We start from the raw sequence: 18,358 nt of genomic DNA, 5'->3' as shown, positions 1-18,358 counted from the left end.
AATTAAATACAAAATACTACAGATTAAATGACACTTGACAGACTACAGCAGTCTAAAGTACAGGTTTAAATGCAGTTAAATAGGGAACAGATAAGAGCAAGTAAAGTGCATTTAAGGAAGAGTGATAAGTGTCCAGATGGAAAAGAGGAGTTTCTACATGTGCTGTTTAAAGAGGTGAGTGTTGAGGAGGCACCGGATGATGGTCAGGGACTGGGCAGTCCTGATATATGTAGGAAGGCCATTCCACCACTGCGGGGCGAGGGTGGAGAAGGAGCGGGCTCTGGAGGCAGGGGAGCGTAGAGGAGGTAGAGCCAGGCTTCTAGTGCAGGAGGAGTGGAGGGGGTGTAGGGAGAGATGAGGGTCTGGAGGTAGCTGGGTGCAGTCTGGTCAAGGCATCTGTAGGCGAGTACAAGAGTCTTGAACTGGATGCGAGCGGTGATAGGGAGCCAGTGGAGTGAGCGGAGCAGTGGAGCGTGGGAGAAGCGTGGCAGAGAGAACACCAGGCGAGCAGCGAAGTTCTGGATGAGCTGGAGCGGACAGGTGGCAGACGCAGGGAGGCCAGCCAGGAGGGAGTTGCAGTAGTCTAGACGGGAGAGTACCAGGGCCTGGACTCAGGAGCTTGGTGGTGTAGTTGGTGAGGAAGAGTCGGATTCTTCGTATGTTGTTCAGGAAGAATCGGCAAGTGCGTGTCAGAGTGGAGATGTGCTGGGAATACGAGAGGCAGGGGTCCAAGGTGAATCAGAGGTTCTTAGCTGAGGAGGAGGGAGAGAGTGTGGTAGATTCCAGAGGAACGGAGATAGAGAGATCAGAGGATGGGGAGGAGGAGGGAAAGAAAAGGAGGTCAGATTTAGAGAGGTTGAGTTTGAGGTGATGTGAGTGCATCCAGGTGGAGATAGCAGACAGACATGTAAAGATACGGGAGGGGAAGGAGAGGAAAATCTGAGCATCATCAGCATAGCAATGATATGAGAAACCATAGGATGCGATGAGGGGGCCCAGGGAGCGGGTGTAGAGAGAGAACAGGAGAGGACCCAAGACTGACCCTTGGGGGACTCCTGTTGATAGAGGGCGAGGTGTGGAGGTTGCTCCACGCCAGGTTACCTGGTAAGTGCGGTTGGAGAGGTAGGAGGAGAACCAGGCCAGAGCAGTGCCAGAGATTCTCAGGTCAGTGAGAGAGGATAGTAGAATATGGTGATTGACAGTGTCAAAGGCAGCAGAGAGGTTGAGGAGAATTAGGACAGAGGAGAGAGAGGCAGCTCGGGAAGAGTTTAGTGAGTTAGTGACAGACAGGAGGGCAGTTTCAGTGGAGTGAGCAGAGCGGAAGCCAGATTGGAGAGGGTCGAGCAGAGAGTGGTTGGACAGGAAAGCAGAGAGCTGGCGATGTACAGCCCGCTCGAGGGTTTTGGAGAGGAAGGATAGGAGGGAGACATGACGGTAGCTCTGGAGGGAGGTGGGGTCGAGGGTAGGTTTTTTGAGGAGGGGAGTGATAGAAGCTTGTTTGAAGGCAGAGGGAAAGAGACCAGAAAGGAGAGAGGTGTTGAGAAGGGAGGAGATGAAGGGAAGTAGAGCAGGAGCAGCAGCTTGAAAGAGGTGAGTGGGGAGGGGGTCCAGGGCACACGTGGTGGGTTTGTGAGCCTGGAGCAGGGAGGAGAGGTCAGAGTCTGAGAGGTGAGAGAAGGTGTAGAAGGAGGGAGAGTTAGTAGGGGATGCAGTGGGTGTAGGGGTTGTACAAAAGCCTGGAGGAACACTGTCATATCAGGTTTTTTGCTTCCAAGACACAGTGATGCCAGTAAAATGTGACTAAATCTTTCTTTAGGAGGAATTACATTTAGTACAGAGAGAACAGGCCACACACTGAAAGAGGATGAATTAAATACAGGGAGCCCATCACAGCTGAATACATTGCAAGTTGAATATGTGCTGCGTTATGTAGCTCCATCAATTATATCATGCATGTTGTTATCTGAAAATCCATCTTTACAAGATAACATACCACTAGCTATATTGGGATTTAAACTGTTCTGTCTTAACTGTTCTGTCATTGGCAAATAGAAAAAGAAATTTCCATTCTTTATACTTTCATTTTCATTCCACTCTCCTGCACAGAAGCAGAATTTTCCAGTACATTCAGTGCCAATGTATGAATCGCAGTTTGCAAACATGATGAATCTCAATTACACCTGTAACATTTTCAAATTGCTTTTCAAACATGTAAAGTGTTGAAGGAAGTGTTTTGCCACTTATTACTTTTAACACTCTCATTATATCAAGCACAGCATAATTTGTAAGTTTATGCTTCAGCTTCAAGGCCATCAGCAAAAGTCCATTCTGTTCCTGTGCATCCACTTCTCAATCCTAATGGAAATAAATGCAACATTTGTTATCTGCCATCAAATGGAAGGGTTACTTTCAAAGACTTTAGATCATGGTTTGCCAGTATTTCTCAGTTTCATATCACATTCAATTATACATTCATTTTTGTTTAAGTAACTGGTTATTATTTGGTTTGTTTATATTCCCTTACTGGCCATCATAGCTGTAACAGGGCGAGGTGCCCTGTACATTGTTTTGTTTGTTTATTTTTAGAACGGGGTCCCCTCCGCCCCTGTGTTATTTTGTATTATTATGATTTAGTAATGTTATGTATTTAGGACGGTGTAGCCGACTGTTTTGTTTAGCGTGGATGGGTAGCCCCATCCACAATGCAATTAATAAACCCGTGCAGATTGTGGCCGAGGGGTAATAGGATGATTACTAATTAGTTAAACCCCTCGGCCATGATATAAGAAGCCTGCAGCTCTCGGCACTCGAGGTGGGTGTTGTAGGAGCGGAGAGAGCGAGAGTGGAGAGAACTGAGAGAACTGAGAGAGAAAAACAAGTTTAAAAAGATACAGGATCAGTGAAGGCTACAGCTCAGCCTGACCTGTGTTTGATTTATTTTGTGTTCAAGATTTGTTTTTGTTTACCCTTTTATTTTGCTCTGCGAGCACACAGTGTTTTTGTGTTTAAATATTTATTTCACTTTTGTTAATAAAAACGGCAAACGCAGCCTTTACCTGCAGTACTTCCCTGGTGGTGTCAGTGTGTTTTCCCGTCCCTGCTTCTGCCGTGACGTCACCAACTCAGCCACCCTGTCACACGTGGTGTCCAGCGTGGGATCACCAGCGCCTCCTGGACTCAGGCAGAAGTGGGGTACTGCAGTTTATTTCGTTTTTTCGTTTATTATTGTGTGTGGAGAAAGGAGGGTGAGGAAGGAAGATGGGAGGAAGAAGAGGAAGGATGGGAAGGAGGAAGAGCTGCAGAGAGCTGCAACCACAACAGCAGCTGAACAAGAGGTGGTGGTCCCGGGTGCCAACTAAGTTTGGACCCCCGGACTGGGCAGCTGAACAGGAACAGTGGAGGAAGGAGGGGGCTCCCATGTGCGGCGCCTGTGGCCTGTATGAAGAGGCGTGGAACCAGGGTCTAGTGGGGGCTGTTGCAGAGTGGTTCTGGGCAGTGGACCAGACCCGGCCATCTCCAGCACCCAAGAGGGAGGAGCCCGAACGTCCTACGCCTGAAAGGGAGGAGCCCGAACGTCCTGCGCCTAAAAGGGAGGAGCCCGAACGTCTTGCGCCTAAAAGGGAGGAGCCCGAACATCCTGCGCCTAAAAGGGAGGAGCCCAAACGTCCTGCGCCTAAAAGGGAGGAGCTCGAACGTCCACAGCCCAAGAGGGAGGAGTCGGTGCGTCCACAGCCCAAGAGGGGGGAGTCGGTGCGTCCACAGCCCAAGAGGGGGGAGTCGGTGTGTCCACAGCCCAAAAGGGGGAAGGCTGAACATCCACAGCCCAGGTATTTGCCAGCAGAGGGAGAGTTCCTGCTGGTTCCGCTTCCACTTCTGTGGGAGGACTGCGTGTCGCTTCCACCTCCACCAGCAGAGGGTGAGTTCCTCCTGGTTCCACCTCCACCGCCCTGGGAGGACTGTGTGTCGCTCCCACCTCCGCCAGCAGAGGGTGAGTTCCTGCTGGTTCCTCCTCCACCTCCATGGAAGGACGACTTGTCGCTCCCACCACCACCAGCAGAGGGAGCATGCCTGCAGGTTCCGCCTCCATCGCCGCGACCAGCAGAGGGAACATGTCTGCTGGTTTCACTGCTGCAGCCAGAAGGGGAGGAGCCCCTGCCGCCTTCACAGCCAGAAGGGGAGGAGCCCCTGTCGCCTTCGCAGCCAGAAGGGGAGGAGCCCCTGTCGCCTTCGCAGCCAGAAGGGGAGGAGCCCCTGCCGCCTTCGCAGCCAGAAGGGGAGGAGTCCCTGCCACCTTCGCCAGGAGCAGAGCAGCAGGAGCTACCTCTGCCTCCACCATCACCACCTGAGGGAGAGGAGCAGGAGCTGCCTCTGCCTCCACCATCACCACCTAAGAGAAAGGAGCAGGAGCTGCCTCTGCCTCCACCATCACCACCTGAGGGAGAGGAGCAGGAGCTGCCTCTGCCTCCACCACCACCACCTGAGGGAGAGGAGCAGGAGCTGCCTCTGCCACCACTACCTGAGGGAGAGGAGCAGGAGCTGCCTTTCCCTTCACGACAGGATAGACCAGAACAGAAGGCTGGCGGTCCACAGCCGCCCTTGCATAAGCTGCTGAGCAGAGCAAGGGGGAAAACGGCCGGGTCACTGTGGCTGAGAAGAGGGCCAAACCTAGCACCGCCGCTGGTCCTGGCTCACCTCCTGCAGTCGCCTCCCGAGGGTCCGCTGCCGCAGTCGCTTCCTGAGGGACCGCTGCCGCCCTGTCGTGCATCGCCCGGGGATGCCAGTTCGCCATCTCCCAGGGATGCCAGCCTCGCACCGCCCAGGGATGCCAGCCTCGCACCGCCCAGGGATGCCAGCCTCACACCGCCCAGGGATGCCACGCCCGCTCCACTCAGGGATGCCACGCCTGGATCGCCTGGGGCTGCCTGTTGCTCCGCATCGCCTGGGGCTGCCTGTTGCTCCGCATCGCCAGGGGCTGCCTGTTGCTCCGCATCGCCTGTGGAGGTCAGGAGACCAGCTCCCCCCGCAGCAGTTTTGCTGCCGGAAATTGGGTGGCCGGAGCCCCACGGAGGGGAACTGCCGGCCATGTAGAAGGGGGGTGGAGGTCAGGAGACCAGCTCCCCCAGCCGCACTTTTGCGGCAGGATAGTGTGTGGCGGGAGCCCCGGAAGAGGGAGCTGCCGGCCACGAAGAATTGGGGGGTGTTGTAGGAGCGGAGAGAGCGAGAGTGGAGAGAACTGAGAGAGAAAAATGAGTTTAAAAAGATACAGGATCAGTGTAGGCTACAGCTCAGCCTGACCTGTGTTTGATTTATTTTGTGTTCAAGATTTGTTTTTGTTTACCCTTTTATTTTGCTCTGCGAGCACACAGTGTTTTTGTGTTTAAATATTTATTTTACTTTTGTTAATAAAAACGGCAAATGCAGCCTTTAGCTGCAGTACTTCCCTGGTGGTGTCAGTATGTTTTCCCATCCCTGCTTCTGCCGTGACGTCACCTACTCAGCCACCCTGTCACAATAGCACTGTGGAAAAATACCAATAAGTAAACAAGCTGAAATTCCACAAGTTTTTTGTGTCAAGAAATTACACCCTTTGTGTTTTACAGAATCAGTATTATCTTTACATTGTTTACTGCCTTTGCTTGGATTTCGGTAAACCTATGTATGGCCAGTGCCTTGTGTTGATAGTTTTTATTTATTCTTTTTAATTTGCAAAGCAAAATACAATTAAATGCAGTGACTTCACCTTTTATGTTTTCAAATTAATGTTAGGAAATAAGGCACGCAGAAACAAAAAAAATGTATAAAGTTTTTTTTGGGGTGCTAACAGCATATGATATAAACAAAAAAATTTTAAAAATTGCCAAGCACATCTGTGACACACTGATGAAGGCCTATTGGCCCTCATTCAGCTCTTCTTCTGAACTTTTTAATGAAATTAATTCTTGAGAAGAAAGTATGAAAGCATGATTGCTAGTGTTTGGTGAGTGCTTGGCAATTTTCTACATCTTACGTTTTCAATTTGATCCACTATTAATTCAGTACTAAAATTGCCCCAAGTGATATCCTGTCATTGTCTGGTGCACATGGGCATCACTCACCTTAACAACATCATCATCATCTGTGCTGTGTTGCTGTTCACTCTCTCCAAAATCATGTTCTTGAACAGTTTCAGTAAAAAAACATGTGATTCTTCATTATAATCACTGCACGCGCAGCTGGTGTATAGAGGTCGTTGGGGCACCGCCCCACCAGTTTTAATTCAATAAATAATGCTTTAATTTATTTATTATTTTGTCCTGACCACGGACAGCAGCAGAGGTTACCGTATCATTACCTACTTTATAGCAGTGTGGAGTAGTGGTTAGGGCTCTGTAAAAACCCAACTGTATAAATGGGTAATTGTATGTAAAAATAATGTGATATCTTGTAACAATTGTAAGTCGCCCTGGATAAGGGCGTCTGCTAAGAAATAAATAATAATAATAATATAGGGCTTCTGTTTTTCGGGTTTTATTAATTATATTTTTCCAATAGTAGTTGGGGCAGGTTTAAAGCATTGAGAATGAATCAATGATAGACGCAAGTCAGGAAGGCAGGACATTGCCCAACAGCGCTGGGAAATGTTTTTATTATTATTTTTGTAGTAGGTTGTATTTTTTAATGGAAAAAGGGTAAAGTCAAAGTGAATTGATTAACCATTTCCACAGTTTTAACTGTGTTTATTGGCTAGCCACCGATTTCATTTTTTTTTTGTATCAGGGGTGTTTTATCGGTTAAAACCGAAAATCAGAAGCCCTAGTATCGTTACAGGATCGCTGCTGCTGCTGCCGCCGCATATGAGCATTGGTGGTTGTTGACGGATAACAAGCATAAAAAAAGTCGGATTAATAGTGTTGAGACAGTATTGACAAATCCATTCCTAGTGGGGCAGAAAGTGCAGTTACTCGCTGCTCTAGAGAGTGCTGGGTAACTCACTAAAGGGCCGTTCACACCGGATGCGGCGCGCATGCCGCCTGCTTGCGCGCTGTGCTGCAGTACTGTTCACACCAAACGCGGCAGGGTAAAGTCAGTGGGTGGTTCTGTTGTTACGTCACGGCTGCAGGTACAGTGGCTTTTGGTTACCGAGCAGCAAACAGTAAATGCCAGCGGGAAAATAAAACTGTTTTGAAAGAACTGAAGACACTGACAAAAGACAAAACTGAGGAGCGAAACATTATAAATATATTTTTATAAAACCTAATTGTAACCCCTACACCACCACAATCACCCCCCTCCTTTTTATTAATTTTGCTAAAAACTGTTAAAATATAATATATGTGTACACACACACACACACACACACACACACACAATACTTCAAGGAATGAACAACATACAAAAAAATTGCGATCCCTCTGCTCTACCGGAGAAAGAAAAAAACTGTAAGATCGTTGTGGGTACATGACATCCTGAAGAAAATAAAAAAGTATGGCGAATACCATTGGCTGCTCCAGGTGAAGTGGCATGGCATCACAGCATTGTTTAATTTCACACCCTGCGTCCATTACAATGGACGTCACATGGCAGCTTGTATTTTTTGCTTTTTGTAACAGTTAACACCACTTGAACCCTCAAGTCCATTTGATTGGACGTTTAACAACCAATCAAATGGCAGTATAGCTCTGCTTGTTGTTATTTGAATAAAATCCACCACTTTGAAGACAGGCATGGCAGGACTTCACCCCACACCCTGAAGTAAGGAACATTTTCAACAGTTTTATTCACGATTTATAGATATTTGTGTCAAGATTTCATAGATTTGATATAATATTGAAAGATGGAACGTATTAATTAAAGTTTAATATCAAATGTTTGAATGCAGGTTTTTACACAGGATCTTTTCAAATATTGCCGTCCATTACAATGGACAGTGGGTCAGAAACCATGTTATTGAACTCAATTCTCCAGTACTGTTGAATGACCTTACTACTATAAGAACAGTACATAAGAACAAGAGAATGAGTGTAACAATTTTTTTTTTTTTTGGTTCCTGGGTAGTAAGTGTTATTTCCTAATTGCTTATGCCTCAAAAGTATAGAAAATGGCTATTATTCCCCACAAACTTTGCTTTTGTGACCAGGACAGTGATATTTTGAAATTTACCTATTTCCAATGAGAAAACGGGCGAATTTGTGTCTTTTCGTTCACATAAAGTCAGAAAAAAACAACATATGAATCCAAATTAACATGTATTTATACTAAAGTAATACAAAAATGACTACAAAAGATTTAGAAGTGAGTAGTTTTTCGAGATTTACGATTATACTGTAAATCACTTTCACGAATCAGCCCTCAAATGTTGTCTCCCATCATGTTCTCGTTATACTGTCCTTGGTAGCGGCGTTCAAAGTCCAGTATATCCTGGTGGAAGCGCTCGCCTTGCTCCTCCGAGTACGCTCCCATGTTCTCCTTGAATTTATCAAGATGAGCATCAAGGATATGGACTTTGAGGGACATCCTACAGCCCATTGTGCCGTAGTTCTTCACCAGAGTCTCAACCAGCTCCACATAGTTTTCGGCCTTGTGATTGCCCAGGAAGCCCCGAACCACTGCGACAAAGCTGTTCCAAGCCGCTTTCTCCTTACTAGTGAGCTTCTTGGGGAATTCATTGCACGCCAGAATCTTCTTTATCTGTGGTCCGACGAAGACACCGGCTTTGACCTTTGCCTCAGACAGCTTAGGGAAAAAGTCTTGAAGGTACTTGAAGGCTGCCGACTCCTTATCTAGAGCTCTGACAAATTGTTTCATAAGGCCCAATTTGATGTGCAGTGGTGGCATCAGCACCTTCCAGGGGTCCCAGCCGTACTCATCATACTTCAAGGCGCAAGATCTTGATGCTGTTGTAATCCTCTTTGGAGGTGCACCGAGTGAGCCAGGGGAAGAGACGGGTACTTGTTACCATTATGGAGCAGCACGGCTTTGAGGCTCCTGGATGAGCTGTCAATGAAGGACAGTATAACGAGAACATGATGGGAGACTACATTTGGGGGCTGATTCGTGAAAGTGATTTACAGTATAATCGTAAATCTCGAAAAACTACTCACTTCTAAATCTTTTGTAGTCATTTTTGTATTACTTTAGTATAAATACATGTTAATTTGGATTCATATGTTGTTTTTTCTGACTTTATGTGAACGAAAAGAAACAAATTCGCCCGTTTTCTCATTGGAAATAGGTAAATTTCAAAATATCACTGTCCTGGTCACAAAAGCAAAGTTTGTGGGGAATAATAGCCATTTTCTATACTTATGAGGCATAAGCAATTAGGAAATAACACTTACTACCCAGGAACAAAAATTGTGTTACATAGTGTAATAAGTTGAAAATATTCCATATGCAGAATAAGTAGCCCTTGAGCTCCTTGAACTGATTGACAATGGAAATATCTCTGATGTTGACATTTTGGCGAGCGATGAGTAAGATGGAGATGCTGCTAGATTTCCAAGAGTTGATGAGTGTAGAAAGTCAGTTAGGAAGAAATGTCATATTGAAAAATAGTCATGTTTTAGTATAAACACCACATAATATCACATATAAGATAAATAATATAAAATGTCACTGTAACAGGGGAGATCTGGACTGACTGTCTGGCACATTCGTATTACTGCAGGTAGAGGGGAGCAGTCTCGTGGGATCCGCCTGTCGGCCATGGCGATGACATGGAGAGGTGGGGAAGAGGGTGTGTGTGCTTTCCCTCTCTCTGAGTGGCTGGGTGGCGGGCCATGGGAGACTGCATGGCTCATAAGAACTGGCTTGGTTGTGCACTCGGGTGGCCGTGTTGGGGGAAATACAGTGTCGCTGGCAGAAGAGGCTAGCATGAAACAAGGAGCAGGTGAGCCCGGCTGAGGGGGCAGCCTTTCATAAAATAAAATAAAACAAACTAATTTTCACAGAGCAATATAAATAAATACGTACCCGAGGGGACGTGTGTAGAGGTACGGGGAACCCTGGCCAACCTCAGTGTATAGGCACAGCTGAGTGTAGGACGGAGACCCGAGCTGACCGGCTTAGTGGCAGTGGGGGCACTGCATAAGCAGCACTTTTGTTTGTAGTTTTATCACTGTGTTTTATTAATATAACAGGGGGGCCCAGTTGCGCACGTTTCAGCTGGGGGATAAGGTGCTTCTGTTGTTACCCAGCTCTGAGTCCAAACTTCTGGCGAAGTGGCAAGGACTGTTTGAGGTTACACGCCGGGTTGGGACGGTGGATTATGAGATCTGCCAGCTGGAGCGACGGAGAGAAAAGCACATTTACCATGTAAACCTGTTGAAGCCTTGGTTACAGCAGGAGGCTTTGTTAGCAGCGCAAGCAGATGACGTCACCGACCTGACCTGATTTTTCTGTGTTGGCGAAACAGGGGTCGGTACAGATTTCAGAGAACTGACACCAACACAGAAATGTCAGGCGCAGGCGCTGGTGGCGGAATTTCCTGATGTGTTTTCTCCCGTCCCGGGGCAGACTCGAGTAGCCCACCATCACATTGAGATTGAGCCGGGGGCGCTAGTTCGCCAGAGGCCGTACCGCAAACCTGAGCGCAAAAGACAGGTAGTAAAGGTGGAGATTGATGAGATGCTCAGACTGAGGGTAATAGAGGAGTCCCAAAGTGACTGGAACAGTCCAATTGTTTTAGTGGATAAACCGGATGGGTCAACTCGATTTTGCTTTGACTTCAGGCAGGTTAATGAAAAATCGAAGTTTGACGCTTATCCCATGTCCCGGGTAGATGAGTTGCTGGAGCGTCTTGGCACGGCTCATTTTATGACGACACTGGATTTAACGAAGGGGTACTGGCAGATACCCCTGACCCCAGAGTCCAGAGAGAGGACGGCGTTTTCGACTCCCTTCGGGTTATACCAATTTAGGACCATGCCCTTTGGGTTGCACGGAGCACCAGCCACTTTCCAGCGGATGATGGATCGCATTTTGCGGCCCTATCAGCAGTACGCCGCTGCTTACATAGATGACGTGGTTATCCACAGCGAGGACTGGCCGAGTCATCTGCGTAAGGTAGCGGCAGTACTGCAATCCTTGCGGGAGGCTGGGCTCACCGCTAACCCAAAGAAATGTGCCATTGGGAAGAGTGAGTAGGAGTATTTGGGGTATCGAGTAGGGAGCGGCCAGATCAGACCGCTGATTGCTGAGGTGAAAGCCTTGGCTGACTGGCCGGTCCCTACAACCAAAACCCAGGTGCGCTCTTTCTTGGGACTAGCGGGCTATTACAGGAAGTTCATTCCGAGCTTCGCCACGCTCGCTGCTCCTTTGACAGACCTCACCAGGAATGCTGCCCCAAATACGGTTCAGTGGACGGAGCCTTGCCAGAGAGCCTTTCTCGCTTTGAAGCGAAGGCTGTGTAGCAAGCCAGTGCTATGCAGTCCTGATTTTAGCAGGAGGTTCACCCTGCAAATGGATGCGTTAGAGACAGGTCTCGGGGCAGTGTTATGTCAGGAGGTGCGGGGAAGCGAGCACCTGGTCCTGTATATCAGCAGGAAGCTCCTTCCCTGAGAGAAAAACTATAGTACCACTGAGAAGGAGTGTCTTGCAGTAAAATGGGCAGTCGAGTCACTCTGGTACTATCTTCTGGGGCGACACTTCACCCTGATTATGGATCATGCCCCCTTAGCATTGCTTCACCGGATGAAGGATAACAACGCCAGAATCACGCGGTGGTACTTGGCCCTGCAGCCCTATGCCTTCAGGGTAGTCCACTGAGCAGGGAAACTGCATCAAAACGCAGATTTTTTCTCTCGGGAAGGCATTGGGTTGTAGGATTTTCGAACGGACCGATGGTGCTATTCTGAGCGGGAGGATGTGTAACAGGGGAGATCTGGACTGACTGTCTGGCACATTTGTATTACTGCAGGTAGAGGGCAGCAGTCTCGTGGGATCCGCCTGTCGGCCATGGCGATGACACGGAGAGGTGGGGAAGAGGGTGTGTGTGCTTTCCCTCTCTCTGAGTGGCTGAGGGGCGGGCCTTGGGAGACTGCTTGGCCCATAAGAACTGGCTTGGTTGTGCACTCGGGTGGCCGTGTTGGGGGAAATACAGTGTCGCTGGCAGAAGAGGCCAGCATGAAATAAGGAGCAGGCGAGCCCGGCTGAAGGGGCAGCCTTTCATAAAATAAAACAAACTAATTTTCACAGAGCAATATAAATAAATACGTACCCGAGGGGACGTGTGTAGAGGTACGGGGAACCCTGGCCAACCCCAGTGTATAGGCACAGCTGAGTGTAGGACCGGCTTAGCGGCAGTGGGGGCACTGCATAAGCAGCACTTTTGTTTGTAGTTTTATTACTGTGTTTTATTTTCCCTTTTTCTTTCGCCGACTGTTTTCATTTTTATTTTTGAGCACTTGAAGGTGCACGGAATGGGATACCTGTGTTGGTAACCCCGTGGTCCTGGTTTACTGTCGGCAGTATCCAGACCACGGACAACAGCGCCCTCTGCGGGCTAATCTAAATAAAAAAATAAAGAAGTAAAATAAATAAATCTGGGCACCGGTGCGGTGTTTACAAATAAAATCTTCTGTCTCCCATGTCAGTGAATACCCCAACCCTTCCACAGTCACATATAAGGGTTCAACAGCAGTAGCTCACCCTATGTCAACCTGCGGTTGTTGACATAAGCACTCCATAAATGCTCATATATTGGTTACTAACATGTTATGTAAGGCTTATGAATGTGTTATGAAGTTGTTATGTAAGGGCTAAAGTGTTCCCAAAAAGCCTATATAGATACATTAAGGAATATATGGACAGATTTTTGCTAATAATTTCAGGGAAAGGCAGGGATGAGTCAGGGGTACCATTGGTAGGGGAAGAAGTTGAGATTGAGGCAGAGGAAGGCAGAGAGGTTTACGAGCCTGAGGAGGCAGATATAAACCTGTTACTTGTACTGAATTTTACTAATGTACTGGTCCTCCAGTATCAGTATCGGCCTTTTCCGGGATGCCCTGTCTCGTGACCGATTTTTCCAGCTTCGCTCCAACCTGCATGTGGTGAACAACAATGAGAGGCCTCCTGAAGACACTGATGTGTTCTACAAGGTCAGACCACTCTATGACTCCATAAGCAAACACTGTCTAGAGCTGCAATTGGAGGAAGATCTCTCTATTGATGAACAGATTGTGCCTTTCAACTTTCTGTGCTTCAGTATGTCAAAGGGAAGCCAGAACTATGGGGAGTCAAGGTGTATTTCCTCTGTGGCAAAAGTGGCCTTGCTTATGACTTCGTCATCTATCAAGGTGCCACAACAGAGCTCTCTGAGCAGAGCAAGATGGTTTTAGGACATGGAGCAGCTGTGGTCACCCACCTGTGCAAGAGAATCTAGACTCCTAACCACAAGCTCTTTTTTGAGAACTTCTTCACCACCTACAATGTCCTTGAAGTGCTGGCAGAAAAGAAAATCCATGCGGCTGGAACAGCTAGGGTTTGCCGCTTTGCGAAGCCCCTACTGAAGACAGACAGGCAAATGTCAAAGAAAGGGCGGGGGAGCCATGATGAAGTGAGGAGTAGGGATGGAAAGGTGGTTCTAGTGAAGTGGTTTGATAACCGCTCTGTTGTGCTGGCCTCCAACTTTGTTGGTGTAGGAGATGAAGACGAAGTTGAGAGGTGGGAGCAGAAAGAGAGGCGGTTTGTGAAGGTCAAGCGCCCAGAGATGGTGAAGAAATACAACAAGGCCATGGGAGGCGTGAACAAGCTTGATCAACTCATCAGCCTTTACAGGATTGACATCCGGTCCCGCAAATGGCCACTGCGCATGATTACTCCTGATTATGCCTTTGATGTTGCTGTAGTGAACAGCTGGCTTGAGTATCGCAGAGACAAAGTATGCCAGGGCAGTCGGCCACAGCAAATCATGGATCTCCTCGACTTCAAAATGAATGTGGCAGAAGCGCACGTGGGGAAGCCCCACGCATTGAGAAAACGAGGGAGGCCGAGCAGTTCCAACACACCCAGTCCATGTACGAGTCCAACTCCCGATGATGAGCCAGCAAAAAAGAGAGGAGCCATGGAACGACGGCCCATTCAAGAGGTGCAGACCGATATGCTGGACCACATGCCAAATTATGCTGAAAAAAAGAAGCAACAAGGTGCAAATTGCCAGGCTGTTCTGGAAAAACGCATGTCTACTGTGACAAGTGCAAGGTGCACTTCTGCTTTGTGTCACAGAGAAACTGCTTCAAAGATGCCCACAGAAAATGAGGCTAAAGTGACAGAATTGTGAGATTTTTTGTTGGTAAATTGTAACTGTTTTTATAAAACAAACAAAAAGAAATCTATCATGTTATACCTTACAAATTAAAAAAAAACAGTTAAACTGTTCAAGTTAATGTTCCATGTGATGTCAATGTTACAATTATAAGACTCAAAATATATATGATGCTATCATATGATGTTGGTATTTTATTGGTATTTTACAACTGTTTGGACCCGATGTCCATTCAAATGGACACAAAATTTAACAATTAAAGAGTTTTGATTTTAAATTGATTCAGTCTCATTTCTGGTTGCATTAAGGATGGGGAAAAGACATTATTATATTTTTCACAACCTTGGAACATAATTAAGGTCTGAAGGGGTTTTAAATAAATAAATAAATAAATACAGTGGGTCTTTTTAAGTTTACTATCCAATTTTTTAGATTTTTACTTATGGGTCATTCTGTGTCAATACATCACTGTCACCCATACGTCTCAGATTTGGATGAAAATCTGTACAAAGTTAGTAAAAACGTTTTTACAGAATCTGAAATCTGAACTAATAGTTTCTGTGATGTGACTGTTTACGACTGGTTGAATTGACACGGAATGAATGACAGATAAGTAAAAAAAACTGGAAAGTAAACTTAAAACGCCCTGCTATACACTGTACTGTCTGTTTTGTTTGCCTGCTGTATTTGCATTTGTTTGGTATGTTTGAAAATGTAAATCATTGGGAAGGTTTCATTAGATTTTTACAGAGATATTTAGCTGTTCTGAGGTGTTTGCCAGCAGTGTACTCCATATGTCCTTGCAATTGCTTCCCAATCCCCCAATATGGCCTTGCATACTGTACTTTATTAAAACTGTGCCAGCTACTATCAATCTCTTGTCGCCATAAACTTTATATGAGGTACAATAAAATGAATTTCTTCCAAATTAATTAATTTAGAATTTTAATATTCCCATGGTTTCTCCAAGTTAAAAATACAATGTACATGTTTATTAATTTTGTTAAAAACTGTTAAAATATAATACATGTACACCAAATAAAACGTTTTGCTTTATCTTTTAAAAGTTTGCCTGCAGTTAATTTATCAAAAAAATGCTTACGTTATTGTAGCAGGTGCATAAGTATTTTCAATGTAGAGTTTAGCACAAAGATTCTGCGGAAAAACTGTCCAAATTCATCGTCTGCATGAACTCAGCCGGAAAAGACGTCACCAGGTCACGCATCCACGGGCTTAAAAGTCTGCACAGCCGCGCAGCTACTCAAGAGGTACTGCGCTGGAGCAGCCGCCTGTAGGATGAAGTTGCCCGTAGCCGCAGACACCAGACGTTGAATAAAATTGTGGGAAATGTGGTATCGAGGCATAGTAGCAAAGGTATATTTCAAGGTCTTAAAACGACATTTCCCACAATACTTTTCAACGTCCCGTCCCTGCCTATTGGCTGAGCGTCGCAGAGCATGCAGGGGCGGCACATTCAAATTTCAAACTCCACAGACAGACACGGAACATTTCGTTTATTTGTTTTTAAGTTACTAACTGTCTCTGTTGAACTGAGTACTGTTTTGTTTTAGCAGTATTTTAATTTTCATCGGCAGACGCGCTCTGGATGCAAATACAGTGCTGACATGTCATTTCATAAAATTATATTAAGCGAGGTTTCGGGCAAATATATAAAGAAAAAAGGGAGCGCATATTTTAGCACGAGTACAACAAGACCATGTACGGAATTAAAATGAATGGACTATAGAATAGTCGTTTCTTTTTTTGTAAAAATGTAATTGGTTTAAAAGCAAACACGATTATCCATAAACTAATGTTAACAGAAAATAAATATAAAATGAGAATTTCGACAAAAGCTGCCTGGAAGCACTGTCACTGCTGATTCGTTGTTTCTACGCGCTTTGAAAAGGGAGTCTCCTCTTCCAGAATATCACTTACAATGTGCGCCATCAAAAATAAAAATAAAGTTTATAAAGAAGATGATTTCAGCAAGCTAAAACACCACACGAACACTTGTCACGTGACACTTTCTATATTGGTTTGCTAGCTTGCAATGTGCTGCTGGTCCGCGGCGGTGCGGCACTGAGCGCTGGTTTAACATGTTAGGTGTTATACACCAGCACCAGTAGGCACTGAGCGCTTTTCACCTCCATCGACAGTGTGTCACTGACGCTGGCATGCGTATCAGGTACACCCGATGACTTAGATGTATTAATCATAATTTGTGCAAAATAGTTAACTATAGATATGATTAATTTTGTATGTGTATAAAAAATAACAAACACACATAGGCTACAACTAGTAGTGATTCATTTTATTATTTATTTGTTTGGCAGACTTAAACAAGGTTACGTACATAGTAAACTAAGAAGAACTGTAAGAAATTATGGTGCACAAACTTGTAAGCTCAGTTTCTGACAGCGTGAAGCAGCACTCTAGAAAGTACACACCGTCTGGATCATATTAGATATAGCTATGGTCTGGAGGATCAACTGACGCCATTTTAGCTCACACAGAGTTCTTATCATGCACTAAAAGCTGGAATTTGGATCCAACATGGCACATACGGTCTTCAGAGTCATAACACTCAACGAGTTGAGAGACAATCCGGTTTCCTTGTTACAAAGAACAAATCAGCCAGACACGAGAGGTAAAGAATCACTTCATGAGTTTTGATAGACTGGTAACTCAACTCCTGTGCGCCACGCAGCTTGTTCATAGGGTGAATCAAAGGAACCGATTCAATGGGGACTCTGATCCGATTCCCATCGTTCACCTTAGTGAGTCCTTCAAAAAGAACGATTCGTTCGCGAACTGCACATCACTAGTGCGGTGAGGGCTCCCTGGGTAAAAATATCTCGGGACGTCCAGATTTTCCCGTCCCAGTTTGGCCTACCGCTGCGGACTCTTCTGCTATACTGTCGTCACTGGTACTGCGTAGAATTTGATGGCGAATTATCTGCAAGTTAGTTCTGGCACCTTCATCAATATTTTCATCAGTACACGCCAATATCTGCCCTATTCTTTCCAACAGCCAATCTACTCGACACAAAATAAAGTCGTCATTTACCGACCCACATTCAATTTGAATTAAAAGCTCCCTAATCTTTTCTAGGATAAGACTCCTATAAGTCATATTGCACACATTTGTAACTTATGGAATATTCACAGCATTGAAAATGTTCAACAACGTCGTTGTAGCCCTGACTGCACACCTCTCCGCACCACTACCAGGCAAAGTGAGTAGATCACGATTCACTTATTGTCCCGCCCATCGAGCATGATTGACGGTAGCTCGAAAAGATTGTGACAAAATGAAGACGAAATAAAAAACGAAATAAAAAGCGAAATAAAAACCAAAATAAATAGACATAAAAAACAAAATAAATACAGATATAAAAAATGAAATAAAAAGCGAAATAAAAAACGGAATAAATAAAGAAATAATATATAAGTAAAATAAAAAACGAAATAAATATGTAAATAAATAAATTGATAAATTATTAAATATATTTCAGTTTCTACTTATTTATGTATTTATTTAGTTTTATATTTATTTTTTAAAAATGTAGTAGTAGATGCGCAAAACAATTACATCCCAAAAGTAAACAAATCTAAATCTAAAACAAAATGGCCGAAATAGTTTAATAGATCAATTAAAAAAAAAAAATCAGCGAAAAAAGACACTTTACAAAGCGTTTAAAAGGGACCAAAAACAAAGTACACAGAAAGAGTACTTGGAACTGCAAACACAAGTCAAAAAGGAAGTTAGAAAGGCCAAGAGAGAGATAGAAATCAATATTGCTAAGGGGGCTAAAACCAATTTGAAAATGTTTTTCCAATATTATAACAGCAAGAGAACATTCAAAGAGGAGGTTAAATGTCTAAGAGACACAAATGGCAAAATCATAGATGAAGAAAAAGAAATAGCAAATATATTAAATGATTACTTTTCACAGGTTTTTACAAAGGAGGACACGGACAACATGCCCCACATGTCGACTTGTTCCTATCCAATTTTAAATAACTTTAGCATAACAGAGGCAGAAGTGTTAAAGGGACTAGGAGCTCTTAAAATAAACAAATCCCCTGGGCCAGATGAGATCCTCCCAATAG

This window comes from Acipenser ruthenus, chromosome 6 (assembly GCF_902713425.1).
Source record: "Acipenser ruthenus chromosome 6, fAciRut3.2 maternal haplotype, whole genome shotgun sequence".
Taxonomy (NCBI): Eukaryota; Metazoa; Chordata; class Actinopteri; order Acipenseriformes; family Acipenseridae; genus Acipenser; species Acipenser ruthenus.
The sequence above is the reverse complement of the archived record's forward strand: the minus strand, read 5'-3'. Positions refer to the sequence as shown.